Below are 22,962 nucleotides of genomic sequence, written 5' to 3' on the forward strand. Positions count from 1 at the left end.
TGTCCAAAATCCTAGAGTAGACGAAGCTTAGAAGGTTCTAGCGAAAAAAACCAAGAGACCAAGATTGGTGAGGTATTTTGAAACAAGAGAGAAACTTGTTACTGCAAAGGCTACATGCAACTCTTTGTGGGCATGAAGGAGCTCATAGGAAAATAAGTGAAGGTGAATATGGATAGTCATGTAAAGGATTTAGAGGAAGAAAACCATAACAATATGACTGATGAAGAAATGAATAGTTTAACAACCCTAGTTAAAAATCCAAGTAAAAATATATAAGACCACGGTTGATGGGACACGTATTCCAAGCTTAATGGTGGTAAAAACATCCTAGTGGGTGTTCATTTCGGTTATTATGGTTAAAATAAATTGACAAAGACAATGGAAAAGGATTTGGCGAGGTAAAATGGCATTTTTGGCACATTTATTTATGAAAATAATGGAAAATTAGGAGAAAAGGAAGGTGAAAGGTCACAGGTTGCATGTGAGGAGGAAAATGAAGGAAAATAATGGAAATTGAAGAAAACAGAGGCCTCATTGATAAAAAGGATTCTGGGGATTAGTTGGTAACCTTTAGTCAGTTCAGTTTTGGAGCTCTCTCATTATTCTCTCTCTCTCACTCTTGGACACTTAGAGTTTCTTAAAGCATTTTGGCATTGAATCAAGAAAGGCAAAGAAGGAAAGAGGAAGTAAAGATAAAGTAGGGAAAGGTAGGATCGAGTAGCTACAACTGGATTATTTGCAGGTATCGATTTGCATGTGTATTTTCCTTGCTAGATTTGGTATGCATGGTATTGCATGTGGTTATTTTGTTGTTCTGGCATGGCTTTTTCCAGGTGTGACAATGTTTTCAGCCTAGCCTTTCCATTTCTGGATAGCCATGCTATGATGGGGTTCTCATGTTTTGGTTGAGCTAGATTGTCGGATGGATTCAAAGATGAGTGAGGTGGATCTCTGAATGATAGAGCACATGGCCTAGTGGTCCCTGAACCAGACTGTGGATCATGGTAAAGCCACTAGCCTAGTGACCCTCAAGCCAAACTATGGGTTGCAGTAAAGCTAGGATTGTGTTGCCTTCATGGGCCTAGGAATCCTTGCCAATGAATGACATGATATACGGTAAAGACAAGAGGTGGTTTTCTCTTCGTTGGGCCTAGTAATTCCGGGTTGGGATATGCAGTAAATCCTAGAGAGTGGGTCTCGGTTTAGGGCCTAGTGATCGAGGTTTGAATTGCGATAAATCTTGAGAGATTAGGAGACAGGAAAATTCCTCACAGTGTAAGTGGAGAAATCCAGTGGCATCCATGATTGTTTGGCCTAGTGATCGAGTGGAGATCATGGTAAAGTCTATTATGACATGTTTATTGTGTTGGCCTAGTGATTTGGGATGGATTACGATAAATCTTGGTTTCTATTGATGAGGGTGACGTAATTTAGCCTCAAAATGCCCTGGTTGGTTCTTTTGGTTTGAGTCCCACATTCATGCTTGGAATATGGCATGGGGGTGAATGGATGGAGAGATATTTGGCTCAGCCATTCTATGGTTGGGTGGATCGTGGTAGTCCCATCCTAGGTTTGGATTTTGCATCATTAATGAGAGGCTATTTCCCCTCGTATTTCTAGGCGTATTATACTAGTTTATATGTGGATCATATGGTTGTTTTATTTCTGTATGTTGTGTTTCCATTGATTCCATTTACTTAAGGTCACATAGGGGGTTGAATCAAATCATAGTAGCCTCTCGTCGCATGTTCACCCCGGTTGACCAATTACTTGGGTAGATGTGGGAGGAGGGTGTTACAGAATGGTACCAGAGCATGGTTCACCCCTCAGACTGGAGGGGCAGTGTGATGGTCATGAATTCATGTCAGTTGCATATGTGTTTCTTATGCTTTTAGTCCATGTGCTTGTTGCATTTGCTTTGTGTTGATCATTGTTGTGGTGATGTCACCATGTGAAGGTTGATGGTGTTGTTGTGGGATGTGTTGTCATGAGTGTATGATTGTATATGCATTTGTTATGCATGTCAGTGTCTATATGTTGTTATGCATGCATTGTCATTGTGAAGGTGGTTGAGGAGGAGGTCATTGTATGCCATTAGGTCATCATGATTATATTTGTATGTTATGGTGCGAATGTGTTGGTTGAGATAAATAAGGAGATGTAGATTATCAAGGTGAAGTTGCGGCATTGGACCTCGAGGAAACAACATGTCATCATACAGTTTTATCTGTTGGGCATGCAGGTATGTAGGTTAAGGATTGTTATATGAATTATGGTTATGTGTATTCCTTTCATTCTATTGATTTTATGGTTACATACATGAAAAATGATAGTTGATTAGTGTAGTCATATGGCCATGTCTCGGATAGTCATGAATGATAGTAACCTATGGTTGTATGCATTGCTATTGTTGTTTTACGTTAGTTAACTTGATGATTATGTTATATGTTGTTGATGAGTATGTTATAGGTTAACTTGTTTTTTGTTACATGGTAGTTCGCTTGATGATTAGGTTATATGTTGTTGATGAACATGTTATATGTTAACTTATTGTTGATTTTAGTTAACTTGATGATTAGGGTTATAGTATTAATATCTTGATGTTATATGAATCATGATGAATTGGATTGGCCTTTGTAGATGGTTAGGGTTATCACTTTCAGGTATGAGTCGAATTATTTGAGATATTATGTCATACTAATCTAGACTAACAGTGCATATGTGATTATTATGTATCAATGATAATTGTTTATGAGTTATGATGTGAACATGTTAGTTAATTATTGTTATGGATATCATGATATTATTTCTGTTTAAGATGATATGTTGTGAAGTTATATCATGTTAATATAGCTTGATTGTGCAGATAAAATATCCTCCCCTCAGATACATTAAGGTATGAGTTTTCTTATGTCATATAATTCATGTTTGAATCTTTGGTTATGTCATCTATTTAGTGTTTGATTATCTGATGTCTATTATGTTGTCTATTTGTTGCTTGAATGTTTGTTTACTTGCATGATATGAGTATGTGTCTATAAGATTTACTGTTGAAATGATCTTGTTTTAAGATGGTTGTACTAATACATATGTGTTGAGACAGTTGATATGTACTTGAGTGTAAGTAGGTGATAATTTTAGCATTATGCCTATAGACTATGAGTTGACTATGGATTATGACATGATTGTTAGTCTTGGTAAAGGTTGATTTCAAATTGATAGATGTGTTTACTAACAATGGGGTGATGTGGCAGTAGATAGTAAGCCTCTATTGAAAAAAGGTAAAATGGTAAAAGAAAGGAATTGGGAAAGAATTCCTTTGGTTATGTTTAGAAACCCTAATTCCAAACGAATGAGTGCTTTGCATACATGAAGTCTTCTTAACCTTAATCTTGTCTGGCATTATGTGGGTATGTGCTAGATTCATGAACATGTATTTGACACTTATATTAGCTAGTATCTAGTTATAGGTGGAACTTCTAAGGGAATTGGAGTCCCTTGAGATATGGTGTGGATGTGTTCAGTTGCAAGAAACATGCTTGACACAACAAGGTAAGGTAACTTGTGTATTGTTATGTTTATTTATGCACTCACAGTTATGTGTTTATGGCAATATGATGTAAGGGATTGCATCGCAAGAGAGGCTGCCATGAAATCTTGAAGAAGGATCTGGTTGAGATTTATTTGGGAACCATGGGGATTGAGTCATGGTGTTTGTTTCCATTCTTGTGCTTTTGGTATGAATTGTTGATCTTGATTTGTGCTTTTGTTTATGTCTGGTGCAAGGCCTTGCCACTTTGTTGTGGTGTCGTGTTGTTATTGGTTTTCATGGTTTTCTTCTTGTTTGATTCTTGTCTTGCCTTTTATGTTTTGATCCTTGGGAATTGGTTTGGGAAAGAGGAAAGAAAATGGAGCTCGGGGAGAGTATTGTGGTACCCAACAGGTAATGTAAGACACAGATGAAGCTCGGTGCATGAGTAAGCACAACGGAAGGTAAGACTATGACAATTGGTTAGATTGGTTCGGTCCATTGGTGTAAATGGATAGTGGTAGTATAGTCATGAGAAAACTAACAAGAAAGGTGAAGTAAATGGATCTGAGGTGTTAGATGTCTTGGCTATGTTAGGAATTGTTGTTCTCAATGTTGTAAATGTTACACATGGATAAAGGAAGTTCTCTTAACCTTGAACTTATGTTATCTAATAATTATGCTATGATCATGATTATGCTGGTGCTTATATATGTATACATTTATGTATGTATGTATGTCGTGTCTGACAGGGTCATCATGGATCATGGTGGTTTAATGCTAATGTTTATATGTATATGTGTGTGTATGTATGTCATTGTCTGGTAGGATTATGATTGTTTTATGCTAATGTTTATGTCTATATATCTATGTATCTATGTCATTGTCCTACAAGGTTGTCAGGAATAATTCTTGTGGAGGAATTATTGCTTATGCGGGTGAATGGCATGAAGAGGTTAATGGTTCATGAGGAATCAAGTGGGAAGAGTAGCCTGACAGATCTCTTAGGTCAGTATCATGTGGATATGAATTGATATTATGTGATTATACTATGTATATTTTTATGTTATGGACAAGCTATGCTAAGAGTAACATAAGCAAAATGAAAACAACATGATCCACGACATGCTAAGATAAGCATGGATGGAAGAGAGACACTGAAATCAAGGTTGCTTGGTAGAGATAGTGTTGTTTTGGAAGTGTGTACGACTATTGTGCATATCTTCTATATGTTGTACATGTTGTATATGCGATGTTGTGCGCATGCGGTGTTCTATATATATAAGTGTTTGTACATGTTGTTTATGCAATGATATGCATAGAGTGTTACATATATGTTGTGCGAATATTGCATATGCAGTGTTGGGTATAGATGGTACTATGTATATGTTGGATATGTGGTGTTGTGTACATATCGTATTGTGCACATGATGGATATGCGACGTTGTGTGCATATGGTGTTGTGCGCATGGTTGATATGCAGTGTTGTGTATGTATGATGCTATGTACATGTTGGATATGTAGTGCTATGTACATGTGGTGTTGTATTCATGTTGTACATATGGTGCTATGTACATATGGTGTTGTATGCATGATCGTACAAGTGGTATTGTGTGCATGTGGTGTTGTGTACATGTTGTACAAGCGACGCTATATGTAGGTGGTGTTGTGTACATTTCGTGTGTTATCACTGAAAATTCTAATGCCAAAATTTCAAAACCGCTCACATTAGTTTGATGCGCATAAAGCCTTTTTGCAGTTTCGCAGCGCAACATGTTTTAGGCTGCGCTACAAAATTGGGGATTTGTTCGAATCCATAGCAACTGTCATGCAAAATAGCTCTGGGGTGGATGCATTTTACACGAGGCATGCTCTCAAGCTCCTGCGTGTATGCTTGTCATCAGTTCTGAATCTGAAGGGAAATCTCCTAATACTTCTGAGCAGTTAAAAGATTCAGCGTTCAAGGTCAATATGGAGTATTAAACATCCAGCTCTTGCTCCTGCTGTAAAGATATACTCTCTTCTTCATGATATACTATCTCCCAAGGCACAGTTAACATTGTGCAGCTATTTCCAGACTGCTGCTAGGAAGAGATCAAAAAGACACATGGCAGAGACAGATGAGTTTGTGACAAATAGCAATGAAGGTGTTTTGATGGATGCATTAACTGTTTCAACAGCGTATTTGAAAATGAAGGCATTGTGCATGAATATTTGTAATGAACTACGCACTGATATTGAGATCCACAATCAACATATACTCCCAAGCTCTCTAGATCTTCCAAATATTTGTGCTTCCATATACAGTGTGGATCTTTGCAATCGACTACGGGCATTTCTTGTTGCATGCCCACCATCAGGCCCTTCTCCGCCTGTGGCAGATCTTGTTATTGCAACAGCAGACTTTCAGAGAGATCTAGCTAACTGGAATATCTGTCCGATAAAGGGAGGGGTTGATGCAAAGGAGTTGTTTCACTTATACATAATCCTGTGGATTCAGGGCAAACGGCTTTCATTGCTTGATTCCTGTAAGCTTGATAAGGTCCGTTGGACAGGTGTCACAACACAACATTCAACAACACCATTTGTCGAGAAGATGTATGAACGCATTAAAGAGACTTTAAATGAATATGCAATCATTGTTTGCCACTGGCCCGAGTATACATTTTCTCTAGAGACTGCAATATGCTTGACGTTTTCTATTACACCGATAAGAAAAGGAAATGCCTAATCCATATGAGTTTCAATCTCAGGTCAATTTGTTGTTTTCGTTCTGTCGTGAAATGGGGTTTTCATCAGTTGTTCTTGTGGGTCATGATGATGGTGGCTTGCTCGCCTTAATGGCGGCTGAAAGAGCACATTCCTGTAGAGATGTTCATCAGGTAGAAGTTAAAGATGTTGTGCTTGTCGGTGTGAGTCCAAATCATCCCTTCAGCGGAGGAATTCTTGTCAATTGGAAGCACAGGCGATGGTAATTGCATACCTATCAACAAGGTAGGCGAGCCTTATTCAGATCCATATAGTTTCCTTGATACGCAATTCAGGCTCCTCAGAGAGGACCTGTTGGCACCTTACAGAGAAGCCCTGCAGAAACTTAGAAATAATTCCGGGCCGCAAAAGCAGAGAAGGTTATGTGATATTCAAGTATACAGGTCCGTTAGATATGTTGGCATGAGAGCAGGTCGCGATGGTGTGGATTATGGTGTTTCCTTTGATGTCGAAAGTGGTGTCCAAGTCGATTGGGAGAATTCAAAACTTCTGATGAACAATTCCTTGCTCTGTATTTCCAGCGATGGGTTCATGACATTTTTTGGGCATTAGTTTCAGACCGGGATCTTAGAAAACTTAGGGAAAGAAATGTTATAGGGGTGAGAACATTTACATGTATTTCATCAGCTAGAACCTGATATTTGGATGGTGACGGTGGTTGAGAAGAATAAAGAGTTTGATGAAATCGGCCGGCACCACGCATTTTGGGAAGAAGCTCCAAATGCCATCCTTTCGTGAATCCCTCGTAGAACGTGGAACTATTCAGATGCTTTCAATGCAGAGAGAGACAGCACTTGAAGTTCAGTCACTGGTCAGGCTTTTGGAATCATCATTGATAGGAAACATTGTCCAGAACTCACTTATCTTATTTCATGATCTACTGGTTTCAACAACATTTCCTCCCGGGGACACAACCAATCTGTTCACATATGCAGTATTACGATTAATTCATAATGCCATCTCTTCTAGTGTTAATTCACGGGCCTATTTAAGAAGGGGAAATGTTGCAGTTCCAGATCCTGTAAGTTCTGTGTTAAGTAATATTACACCTGTGTCAGAAGAGGTCTATCCTACCTCCCGTGACACTTCTCCAGGCAGGCAGGAGCAAAGATTTCATGTTCCAAAGCCTCTACAGCATGATAGATGGTGGAGAGAAAAGGATGGCTTCCTTGTTACTGATATTTGGGGGGCAGAGATGGCTGGTGGGAGTGTTGTAAGCCCGACAGTTTGGCTACAACAAACAGAGGAACGCATGCATATGTGTGTATATCAGCAAAAGAATTTGACAATCATTCTACTTATTCCAGCAGGCTCATCAGTGAATGGTTTGCATGGGATCTCTGTATTAAAACAACAACTCCTTGAAAATGCTTCTCTGAAGATATTGAATCTGGAGGAGAAATTAACTAAGCAGTGGGGTGGTGGCAATATGTATCACGTGGCTGGCTATAGGTACTTGTTTTGCAATCATGACAGAAATTTATCGAGGGCATCTCCTCCTGGCAAGGTCACTACTCTTTCAAAGGGCTCCATGGCTGCTTTATGCAAGTTGAGAGCAGAAGTTGATTTGGTGAAGAAAAGAGCAGAGAGAGATGATCCTACTCATGAGCATGATTTGGAAGTTTGCATGAGAGCAAAAAACAGTTCATGGATCATCTGCAGAGTTGATGGAAGAAGCGAACTTTATATGGCCTGACAAAAGCATAAAAAGTCAAGTCATAGTTGAGTCTTATGATAAAACCAGGGACTTTGTTGGTGATAGTGTTGAAGCAGAAGATCATAAACCTTCTGAGGCAGTTATCTCTTGTTCAGGGATAAAAACCCAAGACAATGAACTTCGTTTTAGCCTCTTATGTCAGGCAGCTATTGAAGCTCCAAGGATTCTTAATCTCTCAAGCAGTGAACACTTTAGTGGGCCTTACGGGGAGGATTTTGTCTTCATTGCCAATGATTGGCATACATCTCTTCTTCCTTGTTACTTGAAGACAGTCAGATTTTGGGTTGAAACTGTGTTTTTGAAATTACACAGCAGTTTCGTAGCGCGCTACGAAACTGCTGTAGCTGCATGTTTCAATTCCGTTGATCAATTATGATTGACAAAGCGGTAAATCTTTTTGAAAGATTTTGTCATCACACAGATACATGATAACGGTGGACAGCACATCAAGGACGTGGCAGTCTGCTCTATTTTGGGTAATTAAAGGCTAAACACATGTTTCTGTGCATTCGAGTACTTTGGAGAAAACTAAAGCCGAGAAACCAGGGACATCTCCTAATACTTCTGAACAGTTAAAAGATTCAGTATCAAAGGTAAATATGGAACATTAAACATCCAGCTCAGCCAAATCGAAAGAGGACCAGGTGTCAAAGAACAAGGAGAGGCCATTATGCATGGAAAATGGAGTTAGAGTCATAGTTAATTTAGAACTCTTTAAAAACTCCAGTCAGCACTTTAGTTGATTTTATTAGTTAGTTCAATAGCTGATAGCTGTCAGTAGAGGTAGTTATTGACTCCCCTCATGCTGGAGGAGGAAGCTCGAATTAGTTAGAATAAGGATTCTATATATAGCTGAAACAGAAATGTAAGAAGGGTTGGATATTTTATAAAACAGAGTACTGTTTTGGCTTATGTAAAGACAGAGTTCAGTAATATAAGTTGACTGCTTTTCTTCTCAGGATTCATGAGAGATTTCTATGTTCAGAATGTATGATTTTATCTTTTCCTTAATGTCTTTTACAGTTGCATAGGTGTACAATCACTCAGAATTCACTGATTGTGCTCTGATTTCCTGTGTGCATTTATGAGCTGTGGTTCCATATGTGTTGTGTTCTGAACATCTAAATGTTAAATGCCCTGACTTCTATGTAGAGGCAGTATCATGGTTTACTGAATTATGATTGACTCCATAGGCCCAATGGAAACTAGTTTAATGTTTGTCCAGCCTTCATATTTGTTAATGTTATTCCACAAGAGTTAGCCATCTTATTAATAGTCAAAATCAATAACCCTTTGAGAGAGCCCTCTCAGGCTAAGGAGGCTAAGCCTTAGTCAAAAGATTGGTTTGAAACAGTTACTTGAAGTCTTCCTGGTTTGCAGCCTTCCAGGGCCTGATTTTGAGATAACATTTTGGTGCGTCTGTCGGGAGTCTGAAGATTATTCATTCCCGAAATCAAGAGACTGAACTTCTGAAGGTAGCAGGAGCTCAGACATCAATTTGAGGCTGCAAATCTACCTTGGCGACTCCATTGTTGAAGAATTCAAAATTCATACATTCATGGTGATTCCACTGGAGTTATGAAGGACCCAGATGCTACCATTCTTATTTCAAGGTATGCATGCATAAATTTTTCAGGAATTCATGGTTTCCCAAATCATTTTCCCAAGGATGCATATTTTCTAAGGAATGGTCCAAAATTCAATGGAGAAGATTTGAGTTTAACTTTGAAGCATATATCAGATTTTTGCGATTTTACAGAGCTTCTTAGAGTTAAACATGAGCTTGTTTGAGGGAAAAGCTTTGGCATATGCCTTAGAGGCCGACCTAAAAGATCAGTTTTCGCAGCTAGCAATACTCTGTGCATCTGTAATCTGCTGTCGAGTTTCTCCCAAGCAAAAAGCCTTGGTCATAAGGCTGGTTAAAGAAGGCACTCGTAAAACTACTCTGGCTATTGGTGATGGGGCTAATAATGTGGGCATGATTCAAAAAGCAGATATCGGTGTTGGTATTAGTGGTGTGGAAGGCATGCAGGCAGTCATGGCTAGTGATTTCTCTACTGCACAATTTTGATTTTTGGAGCGCTTGCTCGTGGTTCATGGACATTAGTGCTATAAGAGGATTGCACAGATGATCTGCTATTTCTTTTACAAAAATATATATTTTGGGCTTACACTCTTCAATTTTAAAGCATATACAAGTTTCTCTGGACAGCCCATATATGATGATTGGTATATGCTGCTTTTCAATGTTATTTTGACATCACTGCCAGTCATATCTTTGGGGGTTTCTGAGCATGATGTTTCATCTGAAGTATGTTTGCAGTTCCCTGCTCTCTATCAGCAGGGCCCAAGGAATATATTTTTTAACTGGTACCGTGTACTTGGATGGTTGGCAAACCATGAGATTATTTATGATATTTGTCAACAACCACTTCAGTTGCCTCTGCCAAATGTTTCAAGTACAGTTCAGGAATTTCAAAAGTGTAGGAGCATTAAGTACAGGTATTTGAGTATTAAGCAGAGTGATATCCAAGAATTCAACAAGCATGATAAGGACCTGTTCAATCTACTTAAACAGGTTTGCGGCAATGGTAACTGTGTCACTTCTGATTCAGATATTAAAAGACAAGACAAATATGGTGCTCCTTTTTCAGGCAATGAAATTGAAGATAAGGTATACAAACAGAGTAGAGTCTAAGACTGTGTTTTTGAAATTACACAGCAGTTTCATAGCGCGAGCTGCATGTTACAATTAAGTCGATCAATTATGATTGACAAAGCAGCAAATCTGTTTGAAAGGTGTTGTCTTCACACATGAAAAGGGTGGCCAGCACATCATGGACGTGGCAATCTGTTCTATTTGGGTAATCAAAGATAAAAGGCATGCTTCTTTGGACTCGAATATTTTGAGGCAAACTGAGGACCGACACACAGGGACAGTTTCATATATTTCAGGGTATTGGAAAGGATGTGTCATTAAAGAGCAACATGAAGCATTAAAGGTCCATCACAGCCACCGCCAAAAGGAACCAGATGTCAGAGAACGAAAACCATTGTAATCAAGGCTATTATTAGCATAACACGGTGTTAGAGTCCTACTTGATTTAGATCTCTTAAAACTTCAGTCAACAGTCAGTTGTATTTATTAGTTAGTTAAAGGTTAATAGGTGTCATTAGAGGCAGTTATCGAGTTCCCCTCATGCTGGAGGAGGAGGCTCGAAGTAGTTAGAATAAGGATTCTATATATAGCTGGAACATCTATGTAATGTTGGTTGGATATTTTATAAAACAGAGGACTGTTTTGGCTTATGTAAAGACAGAGTTCAGTAATATAAGTTGACTACTTTTCTTCTTAGGATTCATGAGAGATTTCCATGTTCAGAATGTATGATTTTATCTTTTCTTTAATGTCTTTTACAGTTGCATAGGTGCACAATCACTCAGAATTCACTGATTGTGCTCTGATTTCCTGTGTGCATTTATGAGCTGTGGTTCCATATGTGTTGTGTTCTGAACATCTAAATGTTAAATGCCCTGACTTCTATGTAGAGGCAGTATCATGGTTCACTGAATTATGGTTGACTCCATAGGCCCAATGGAAACTAGTTTAATGCTTGTCCAGCCTTCATATTTGTTAATGTTATTCCACAAGAGTTAGCCATCTTATTAATATTCAAAATCAATAACCCTTTGAGAGAGCCCTCTCAGGCTAAGGAGGCTAAGCCTTAGTCAAAAGATTGGTTTGAAATAGTTACTTGAAGTCTTCCTGGTTAGCAGCCTTCCAGGGCCTGATTTTGAGATAACATTTTATCACTCAAGAAAAAATCAAGCCCTGGAAGGCTGCTGACCAGGAAGACTTCAAGTAACTGTTTCAAACCAATCTTTTGACTAAGGTTTAGCCTCCTTAGCCTGAGAGGGCTCTCTCAAAAAGGTTATTGATTTTGATTAAAAAAATAAGAGGGCTAACTCTTGTGAAATAACAGTGACAAATATGAAGGTTGGACAAACATTACATAAGTTTCCATTGGGCCTATGGAGTCAATAAAACTTCAGCAAATAATGATACAGCCTTTACATAGAAGTCAGGGCATGTGGCATTATTTGCTGAAGTTTTATTGACTCCATAGGCCCAATGGAAACTTATGTAATATTTGTCCAACCTTCATATTTGTCACTGTTATTTCACAAGAGTTAGCCCTCTTATTTTTTTAATCAAAATCAATAACCTTTTTGAGAGAGCCCTCTCAGGCTAAGGAGGCTAAACCTTAGTCAAAAGATTGGTTTGAAACAGTTACTTGAAGTCTTCCTGGTCAGCAGCCTTCCAGGGCTTGATTTTGAGATAACATTTTGGTGCGTCTACCGGGAGCCTGAAGATTAATCATTCCCGAAAACAAGAGGCTGAACTTCTAAAGGTAGTAGGAGCTCAGAAGATCTTTTTGAGGCTGCAAATCTACCTTGGCGACTCCATTGTTGAAGAATTCGAAATTTATACATTCATGGTGATTCCACTGGAGTTATGAAGGACCCAGATGCTACCATTCTTGTTTCAAGGTATGCATCCATAGATTTTTCAGGAATTCGTGGTTTCCCAAATCATTTTCCCAAGGATGCATATTTTCTAAGGAATGGTCCAAAATTCAATGGAGAAGATTTGAGTTTAACTTTGAAGCATATATCAGATTTCTGTGATTTTACTGAGCTTCTTAGAGTTAAACATGAGGATGTTTGCATTATGTTGTTCTATGATTCATTTCAAGGGAAATGTAAACAGTGGATTGAAAGCTTTCCAGCCAAATCCATCAAGTCATTTGAAGACTTTTGGTTTATGTTTTTGGAGGAATGGATAGATAGATCAGAAGTGGTGGCAAACTCTCCTTCAATTCAAGGTTTCAAACAATGGAATAATGATCATAGTAATGGAGAAACAAATGAAAATTTTTCTTTGTCCTTGTCCTCGTATCTCAAATCATTTGAGTGTAAGGCAGAGGATAAGATGAAATTTTTGGATGAAGTTGCTAAAGACATTGAGAAAGACATTGAAGGTTTACAAGGTCAAATTCAGGCACGTAGTCTTCATAATCATGATCATTATTTTCAGAAGCTTTCTATGGCAGAACACAAGGAGAGAGTGTTGCTTCCTTTCTCTTTCACGATTGAGGAAATGTACACTGTTGTTGAAGATCAGTTTGCTCAACCAGAAAGTTACAAGAATCATCAAGCTAACCATGTATTCTTTGACCCTATAAGTGAATATATGGACAAGCTTTGCACTCTGGTCTTTCATTTTCATTTTCATTATGAAGATCAAGCATATTATGAGTTGATGTGGTCATCTCACTACCATGGTTATTTTGAGGTCGGATGCAGTCAAAGAACTCAAATATCAGATAAGACAAATGATTGGCTACATTGGAAATTTCACATTGACTGAGTTGAAAGAAGTTTGAAATTGGTAGGGTAGGTAGGTAGGAAATTGCAAATAAGCTCAAGGTTGACTGAGCATTTTTCAGTAGATGTAGATTTCTTTTTTTCATACAGTGATCATCAAGTTTAAGCCCGAGGTGAAGGCCCAAGACGCTGGAAAGGGATGTTTGTCAAGCAAATTTCCGTTTGTAATAAAAAAGATAAAGCACTAGACCTACGAGTTCTTAGTGTACTACAGGAGCACACTATCCCAAGTGGAGCCACTGTTATCACTCAAGAAAAAATTTTAAATTTTTCACATCAGTTCGATTAGGGTTGGTGTCAATTTCGGGTCTAGTCTTTTCATCTGTTTTTAGAGTCTAAATAGTTTGAATAGGAGTCTTGTTAAGAGTATTGTTGGTATGTATAAAGCGGTCAATCCTCTGTCTTAGTCTATTATTGGTCTCACATTTCACATGGATACCATATGTCCAAACTCGTTTCAAAGCTGAAATTGTCTAAGTGGTTTCGCAGCACATAAATCTTTTCTCTCAGTTTCGCAGCGCAGCATGTTTTAAGTAATTTCGTAGCGCATAATTCATATTTTGTACTCGCTGCGCTACTAAATTGGGAATTTGTCCTAATCCACAGCCAATCTTACACAGCTGTCATATCCATCAAAATTCATTATCAGTGACTAGCTTATACCCTTTGCCTGTCAATTCGATCGCCTATCCTTATCATTAGGTCATTAGGTGTCGTCGTAAGCTCAGGTTGCAAAACGGGTTCAGACAGATTTGAGAGAGATGTTGCAAGTTTCCAGGTGTGTTACATTTGTGAAGAATGTGAACAGGTTGCTAAGGAATTGCGGCAACGTGGTATATCGGCGGAGCATTATCATGCGGATATGGATGTTAAGGCTCGTGAAAGTGTTCATCTGCGTTGGAGTACAAACAAGTTACAAGTTATAGTAGGCACGGTTGCATTTGGCATGGGTATTAACAAGCCAGATGTTAGATTTGTCATTCACCACAGTCTTAGCAAATCATTGGAAACATATTATCAGGAAAGCGGCCGAGCAGGTCGTGATGGCCTTCCATCACATTGTTTACTATACTTCAGGCCAGCTGATCTTCCTCGACAGAGTTCGATGGTCTTCCATGAGCATGCTGGCTTGGAAAAATTTTATGTTATTGCTCGTTTTTGTCAGTCAAAGAGTATGTGCCGCCGCGTAGCATTTTTTTGGTCACTTTGGGGAGTCATTACGGGAATGCAATGGAATGTGTGATAACTGTTCTTTTCCGAAGGAGATATAGCATGTTGATGACACTCCTCATGCAAGGTCTCTGGTATCCTTGGTGAATGAAATTCAAAATAATGACAAACGGGCTACTTTGCTGAAATTGGTTGATAACTGGAAGACAAAGTGCCGACAAGCAGGGACAAATGCATCTACAAAAGATCTCGCCAAAGATATGAAGAAAGAGGATGTAGAGCAATTGATTGTCCAGCTTATATTAAATGGAATGTTGGAAGAAGAGTTCCAACATACAGCATATGCCACAAATGCATACATTGTACGTGGACCATTAACAAAGAAACATCCAAGGACAAAGGATATGATGCCAGATGATTTTTGGTTTAGTACACCAAGGAAAGGAATCATGGTATTTGCTTTGCCAGGAGAAAAGGGTCTTACAGAGTTAAGCAGTGATTTCAAAGTTCACTTTCATGATCGTCATGGTGATTTTTACTGATTGGTTAAACACAACAATATGGAGATACAGAATTGCGCACATTAGCCCTTTCCTATAGGACCATCACAAAAACAGAATATTCAGAGTGGAATGCAACATTTCTGAAGGCCAAGACAGAGAAGCATTACTGGAAGTTGCGTCTGATTTGATTGAAAAGGATCTGATTCTTGTGGGTGCTACAGCTATAGAAGACAAACTACAGAAAGGGGTTCCCAGGTGTATAGACAAACTTGCACAAGCAGGTCTAAAGATTTGGGTGTTGACTGGTGATAAGATGAAGACTGCAATCAATATAGGATTTGCATGCAGCCCTCTTCGGCAAGGCATGAAACAAATTTGTCTGACTCTAAAGGCATTGAATTTGGTAACCAAGATACCTCCACCAAGGATACAAAAGAAAGCATTATATTGCAAATTACGAATGCTTACCAGACAATAAGTCTGGAGATGAATCCCGATGCTGCTTTTGCTTTGATCATTGAGGGAAAAGCTTTGGCATATGCCTTAGAGGCCGACCTAAAAGATCAGTTTTCGCAGCTAGCAATACTCTGTGCATCTGTAATCTGCTGTCGAGTTTCTCCCAAGCAAAAAGCCTTGGTCATAAGGCTGGTTAAAGAAGGCACTCGTAAAACTACTCTGGCTATTGGTGATGGGGCTAATAATGTGGGCATGATTCAAAAAGCAGATATCGGTGTTGGTATTAGTGGTGTGGAAGGCATGCAGGCAGTCATGGCTAGTGATTTCTCTACTGCACAATTTCGATTTTTGGAGCGCTTGCTCGTGGTTCATGGACATTAGTGCTATAAGAGGATTGCACAGATGATCTGCTATTTCTTTTACAAAAATATATCTTTTGGGCTTACACTCTTCAATTTTAAAGCATATACAAGTTTCTCTGGACAGCCCATATATGATGATTGGTATATGCTGCTTTTCAATGTTATTTTGACATCACTGCCAGTCATATCTTTGGGGGTTTCTGAGCAGGATGTTTCATCTGAAGTATGTTTGCAGTTCCCTGCTCTCTATCAGCAGGGCCCAAGGAATATATTTTTTAAACTGGTACCGTGTACTTGGATGGTTGGCAAACCATGAGATTATTTATGATATTTGTCAACAACCACTTCAGTTGCCTCTGCCAAATGTTTCAAGTACAGTTCAGGAATTTCAAAAGTGTAGGAGCATGAAGTACAGGTATTTGAGTATTAAGCAGAGTGATATCCAAGAATTCAACAAGCATGATAAGGACCTGTTCAATCTACTTAAACAGGTTTGCGGCAATGGTAACTATGTCACTTCTGATTCAGATATTAAAAGACAAGACAAATCTGGTGCTCCTTTTTCAGGCAATGAAATTGAAGATAAGGTATACAAACAGAGTAGAGTCTAAGACTGTGTTTTTGAAATTACACAGCAGTTTCGTAGCGCGAGCTGCATGTTACAATTAAGTCGATCAATTATGATTGACAACGCAGCAAATCTGTTTGAAAGGTGTTGTCTTCACACATGAAAAGGGTGGCCAGCACATCATGGACGTGGCAATCTGTTCTATTTGGGTAATCAAAGATAAAAGGCATGCTTCTTTGGACTCGAATATTTTGAGGCAAACTGAGGACCGACACACAGGGACAGTTTCATATATTTCAGGGTATTGGAAAGGATGTGTCATTAAAGAGCAACATGAAGCATTAAAGGTCCATCACAGCCACCGCCAAAAGGAACCAGATGTTAGAGAACGAAAACCATTGTAATCAAGGCTATTATTAGCATAACACGGTGTTAGAGTCCTACTTGATTTAGATCTCTTAAAACTTCAGTCAACAGTCAGTTGTATTTATTAGTTAGTTAAAGGTTAATAGGTGTCATTAGAGGCAGTTATCGAGTTCCCCTCATGCTGGAGGAGGAGGCTCGAAGTAGTTAGAATAAGGATTCTATATATAGCTGGAACATCTATGTAATGTTGGTTGGATATTTTATAAAACAGAGGATTGTTTTGGCTTATGTAAAGACAGAGTTCAGTAATATAAGTTGACTGCTTTTCTTCTCAGGATTCATGAGAGATTTCCATGTTCAGAATGTATGATTTTATCTTTTCTTTAATGTCTTTTACAGTTGCATAGGTGCACAATCACTCAGAATTCACTGATTGTGCTCTGATTTCCTGTGTGCATTTATGAGCTGTGGTTCCATATGTGTTGTGTTCTGAACATCTAAATGTTAAATGCCCTGACTTCTATGTAGAGGCAGTATCATGGTTCACTGAATTATGGTTGACTCCATAGGCCCAATGGAAACTAGTTTAATGCTTGTCCAGCCTTCATATTTGTTAATGTTATTCCACAAGAGTTAGCCATCTTATTAATATTCAAAATCAATAACCCTTTGAGAGAGCCCTCTCAGGCTAAGGAGGCTAAGCCTTAGTCAAAAGATTGGTTTGAAATAGTTACTTGAAGTCTTCCTGGTTAGCAGCCTTCCAGGGCCTGATTTTGAGATAACATCGTGCATGGTGTTGTGTACCTATAGTGTCATGTACATGCCATGCATGTGGTGTTGTGTAGATGTGGTATTGTGTACACATTGTACAGATGGTGGGACACACATATGGTATTTTATACCACATTATACAGGTGGTGTTGTGTACATGTGATGATGTGCACATATTATGCAGGTGGTATTGTGTGCATGTCATATATGTTGTGTTGCGGTCATGCAATATTATGTATATGCATGGTGTAGTCGTGGTATCATGACATGTGCATTTGTTGTGTTGTACTCTATGTATGTATATGTATTGTGTTGTACATCAGGTGTAGGTGTATGTATTGTCTTGTGGTGTACACCAGATGTATGTATATGTATTATGTTGTGTTGTACACTGGGTGTAGGTGTACGTGTTGTATGTCAGGTATAGGTGCATGTATTGCATGGCATTGTATGTCGTGTGTGGTTGTGAGTGTGATGCACACTATGTGTTTGTCAACTTAATTGTCTTAAATTGTTACATGAATTATCGACCAAAGTTGGTAAGCTTGTGAAGTGAAAGTGCACTATATATGTTAGAAGTCCTTTTATTAAATCATATTGTTAATGTGCATGATTAAGTTATTGAGATTTACTTCTGGGGATGCAATTTATTCCTATATTACTCTTCAAAGAAAATGGATTTTAACACATTAAATATTCCTATTCTTTTCTAATGAAATAAAAAATGTTCTTCACACTTGCTAAAATGAACTTTAAAGGAAACTCACACTATCTTATTAAGAAAACTTTTAACTGATATATTGCAACACAAATTTAATCTCTAAAGCAGAATTGATCATCTAACATTCTAGCAATCATTTGCATAAAAAACAAAATGAAATTAACTTTTATTCAAAATGAAAAACCACACATCTATCATTATCAATCACTCAAACTTGAAAAGGTTATGAAATGAAGCTATAACAAAATCGCTCATACTTTGAAATTGAATGCTTTGAAATGAAAATCATAAAGAAATCACACATACTTTAAAATGAAATACTATAAAATGAAACTCTAAAGAAATCTATTAACTCTTGAAATGAAACACTCTGCAACCATAAAGAAATCTATGAAAAGGAATTACATTATCATAAACATCATTATACATTAATTTGAAAAAGGAACGATTAATGAAATATTGTTATTTCTATCTGAATGAAATCAAGACCGCAAAACAATTCTAAAAGCATATGAATAAATGAAAAATATATATGAATGTGTTGACGGTGTTGGACTCGCCAACATGTCAAGGGGATCTCCCTGGTAACAAGTCCCAATTAGACCTCAGACCGTTTGGTGTAGGAGTCCCAGAAGTGGGTTGTAAGGTAATGCCCTGACCGCGATGTTGTACAGAGGCAAGCAATATCTCTGTCAGTAGCAAGGGTGTGACCACTGTAGTGAGTCAAGGAATATGTATGAAAGGTTCTAACACAAAGGGGGTGAGATGAGTGCACCCCTTGACAACCTGTATCAGTACTTAGCTAGGAAGGGAACACACGAGCGAAGATGCATCACAAGCTGGAAAGCAAAGCAGTCAACAATCCAAAGTGATGGTTAAACCAACAACACATTTGCAACAAGATTCTTATAATTTCATATGAATTAGTTCATACACAAATACGTAATTTAAACAACATATATCATTAAGGCAACTGGAATAGTCCAACTACAATAACAACATATGCATGAAAATGTGTTGGCTCTTATTATATAAAGAAGTGTAAGTTCCAATCATATAATACATCCATGTAAACCTGCTAGCCCCATCAGTGAAATGTTACAGCCACATCCGCCTGCTCCTCCAAAGAGATGTACTAGCTCTGTGTAGTAGAGAAGCCAAGGCGCGTTAAAATATTGTCCAATCTTGCTTCAAGATAGTCTTAATAGAAGCTTAGCTGACCAAAAGCCTATACTATGATTTATGAGGGACTATTTATAACAAAGGATGGGGTGACCCTTGACATTCCCCTTTGTGACCATTCAACTACCCTCATGACTCTTCACCTACTCTATGACTGTTACATCCACTGTTGAGACTTGACTTACACTTAAGATGACTCAACATTACAATGCACATGTACCCATGTGAACAATGGCTTGAACAAGCGAAACTAGACATCATTTTGACTTAGACAACTATAGAAATCCAACTACTCAACATCCTCATGTTGATCAATAGTAACATATTGATGCCAAGATTGGTAGTCCTTGATAATGTCCGTGTGTTCTGCCGTGACATCTGTCTGAAACCTGAACCTTGCCTCCATAGCATCCGGGTACACTACTCGAGCTCCTCTAGCCAACTCGTCTGAGAGCATGCGCATCATTTTCTTCAATGTGGATGGACCAACAACATACTTGTGCACATAAGTCATGATCACTTGTTCTCCAACTTACATTATAGATTTTTGGTCCTCTGGAGCCGGTACTCTGTGAGATTGCACAACTCTATGATGAGATTCATCAAAGGAGATGTCGTGCATCTCTACTTCCAGCTAACCACTAATGATCTCAGTGCCTCCTTGGTCATTCAAGACTTTCTCATCATCTGGATGCATTGAAGTGGGTGAGTTGACCTCTTTGTGGTGAGGCATGAGGTTGGTGTCCTGTTCCAACTCCTGCTGCTCCAAGTCTGCATCCAACTATTCAAGCGTCTGTTCTATCTCATGAGCAAAGTCTTGCCCTTGTGATGGTTCACCCTGTTTGCCTGATGCCAGCTATTCAGATGAATAAACTAATTGTATGGGCCATGCTTGATTTGTCTGCACATGATGTGCCCCCTGTTGTATCTGCTGCTATTGTGCTTCCTTCTCCCATTGGAACATCTCTTGTTCTTTTCGGAGTTGCTCCCTCACCTCATGCAACTCCTTCTCTACTTCTTCCATTCTCTTCTTGTCCCTCTGCCTTCGTGTGATGCGCTTTACGCATTGCTGCCTCTTTGCATGAATAGCCATAGCTTCTTGTTCTACAAGTGGATCTACTCAAAACTTGCAGCTTTGCTCCTCCTCCATACGGTCGACAATCTTCCTCTTCCCTTTGTCGCGCATAGGTATGCTTGGCTCTGCTACCTTTGCTGCTACTGCTACTGTTGGTGCTCTCTGTGATGTTGCTTCATGCTGCTTTGCTAACCACTCTATGGCAAAGCTGACCCATTCATTGGGTCTGGAGGAATTGTAGAAATATCTCCATGAGTCTTCCTCGGCCCAATGAAATGCCCCATGGATCTAGTTGAACTGAACTCTCATTAAGCAATCCTTCACAATGCAATGTGGGTCATACGAGTTGAAGCTTCAGAGGTCGAATAGGTACTACTTCATCTATTCTTCTTCGTCATCCACTTGCTTGATACTCTGGATCTCATATAACCCAATCCGCAATGGAAGAGTGGGCCAAGGTGCCTTCTTCTTCCACTACAGTCTAGTTGTCAATCCTGCTGAGATGTGATATGCTACTTCTTGCATGACAAGTACGTCCAAGGAAAACTTTGGTAGAACATGCAGAGACTTCTCCACACTGAACACTTGAATGAAAGTGCCAGACGGTGAGGCATACCAATCTGCAATGCCTAAAAATGCCTCCATTGCTTCCTTTGACATGCAGGGTGGATCCTGTTTGAATATCAACCTGTACACTGGGGTGACAAAATGGTTGGACAACCATATGATCACTCCTCTAAAGCTGCATTCAGACAATAACTTGAAATACATGTTCACAACAGTCTCCGCTAGTGACCATGCCCACTCCAAGCCCGGGAACTCATGTCGGGCACAGACTACATCTAGGATGTAGGTGGACATGTAAATATCTGCATGCATACCCTCAGGTGATTGTCGAGCCTTCGTGACTTGTTCCTTCAGATGATGAGCCAGTATGCCGGACTAGTTGCATGGTCTTCCTTCTCTAGCCAGTTGGTCCAATGCGATCACCCAACTCTGAGGAAAGGTTTCAGTGCTTCCTTGGTGACTCAGTCGACATTTGAATATGACCAAGTATTGGTTTGTCTTCCTTGTAGATTTGGTTGGATGTCATCCTAAAATGAGCTGGCTCCTTCACCCAATCCTTCAGAATGTCTCTAGAGTTACCTCTACTGTTGGGCAAGCTGAATGGAGGATTCATGATAGTCATGGGTTCTGACATCTGATACATCTCATCATAATCTTGTGCCTAGAAGGTTGCAAGATTAGTCCCACTAACACTGCTCAAGGTCATCGTTTCGGGATCAGTGTGAGAGATGATCTAGTGAATCATGTACGCGTATGGGAATGCGGGGTATCTGCAAGAAATTCGGTACAAGTCGGACTTGTGAATGTTCACATACACCTGACGGTCTTTGAGGTCTTCCCCAAAAGTTCCTACAAATGTTTCATTAACCTCTTGCCACTTCAGATTGATGTCCTTGTCTAGATACAACTTCATAGATCGGCAGACTAGAGGACACCTGCTCAACTGCTGCTCAAGTTGCAACTCCATCAATCTCCTATTATCATGCTCTATTGGAAGCCATTGAGATAGATGAACACCTGAAAGATATGGAAACAAGCAGCATGCATGGCAAGAAATATGTCAATGGAAACAAAGAAAATCTGAGGAAGGACACAACACATACTTGGGAAACTGATGAGCAAGATTGCGTAAATTTTATTGGGAGGCTAGGTGACTGGCTGCCAGAACTGCACAAAAGTCAGTCTAGGATATTTGGGAGGCAGCACTAGCTACTGGATTTGCGAAATGCACAATCCAGTCGGGCAACTGGCTACTGGGATTGCGCAATGCGCAATCCCAGCTAGGAAGAACTGTTGGCCCAGGGACATATTTTCACAATCTCTTTGGCCAAGAAATCACTGTCCTCCAAAAATGCACAAAAAAATCTTGAAGGCCTATGCTAGGTAGGAATGCACATTTCTAAAGAGGAAGGTGAGCCTGCCTTCCCTAGATTACGCCATGCAACCTTGGTGAAGGTAGAGTCTGGGCCAAGGTTGGTCTGACTCGCTGACGGGCAACTGAAAGCAACTAAGACAGTAAATGCATGGTGACACTAAGTGAGAGCAGTAGTTATTAATAGTGCATGCAAAACATGAATGAAAGATTCAACAAGCAAATCAACATGCATGTGGGTGAGGCAGTTCGTTGGTTCGGCGAACATACATGCAAAATAGTTTTATGCATGCGATAGCAGTGAGATAGCAACGAAAACTGAAACAGAGCTAGAACAATCTAGTATACATGTAAATGACAGCGCGCTTTCAAATAAATCAAGCAAA

At 39.2% G+C, this 22,962-nt stretch overlaps 1 pseudogene; it reads left to right on the top strand.

The window, feature by feature from the left end:
- The first annotated feature begins 6,977 nt into the window (after nucleotides 1–6,977).
- Nucleotides 6,978–7,994, top strand: LOC149231417 (vacuolar fusion protein CCZ1 homolog pseudogene; annotated as a pseudogene).
- Nucleotides 7,995–22,962: the final 14,968 nt, after the last annotated feature.

The sequence above is a fragment of the Pinus tabuliformis genome, chromosome J, assembly GCF_031772625.1.
Source record: "Pinus tabuliformis cultivar Carrire ecotype Pingquan chromosome J, CPIR1, whole genome shotgun sequence".
Lineage (NCBI taxonomy): Eukaryota > Viridiplantae > Streptophyta > Pinopsida > Pinales > Pinaceae > Pinus > Pinus tabuliformis.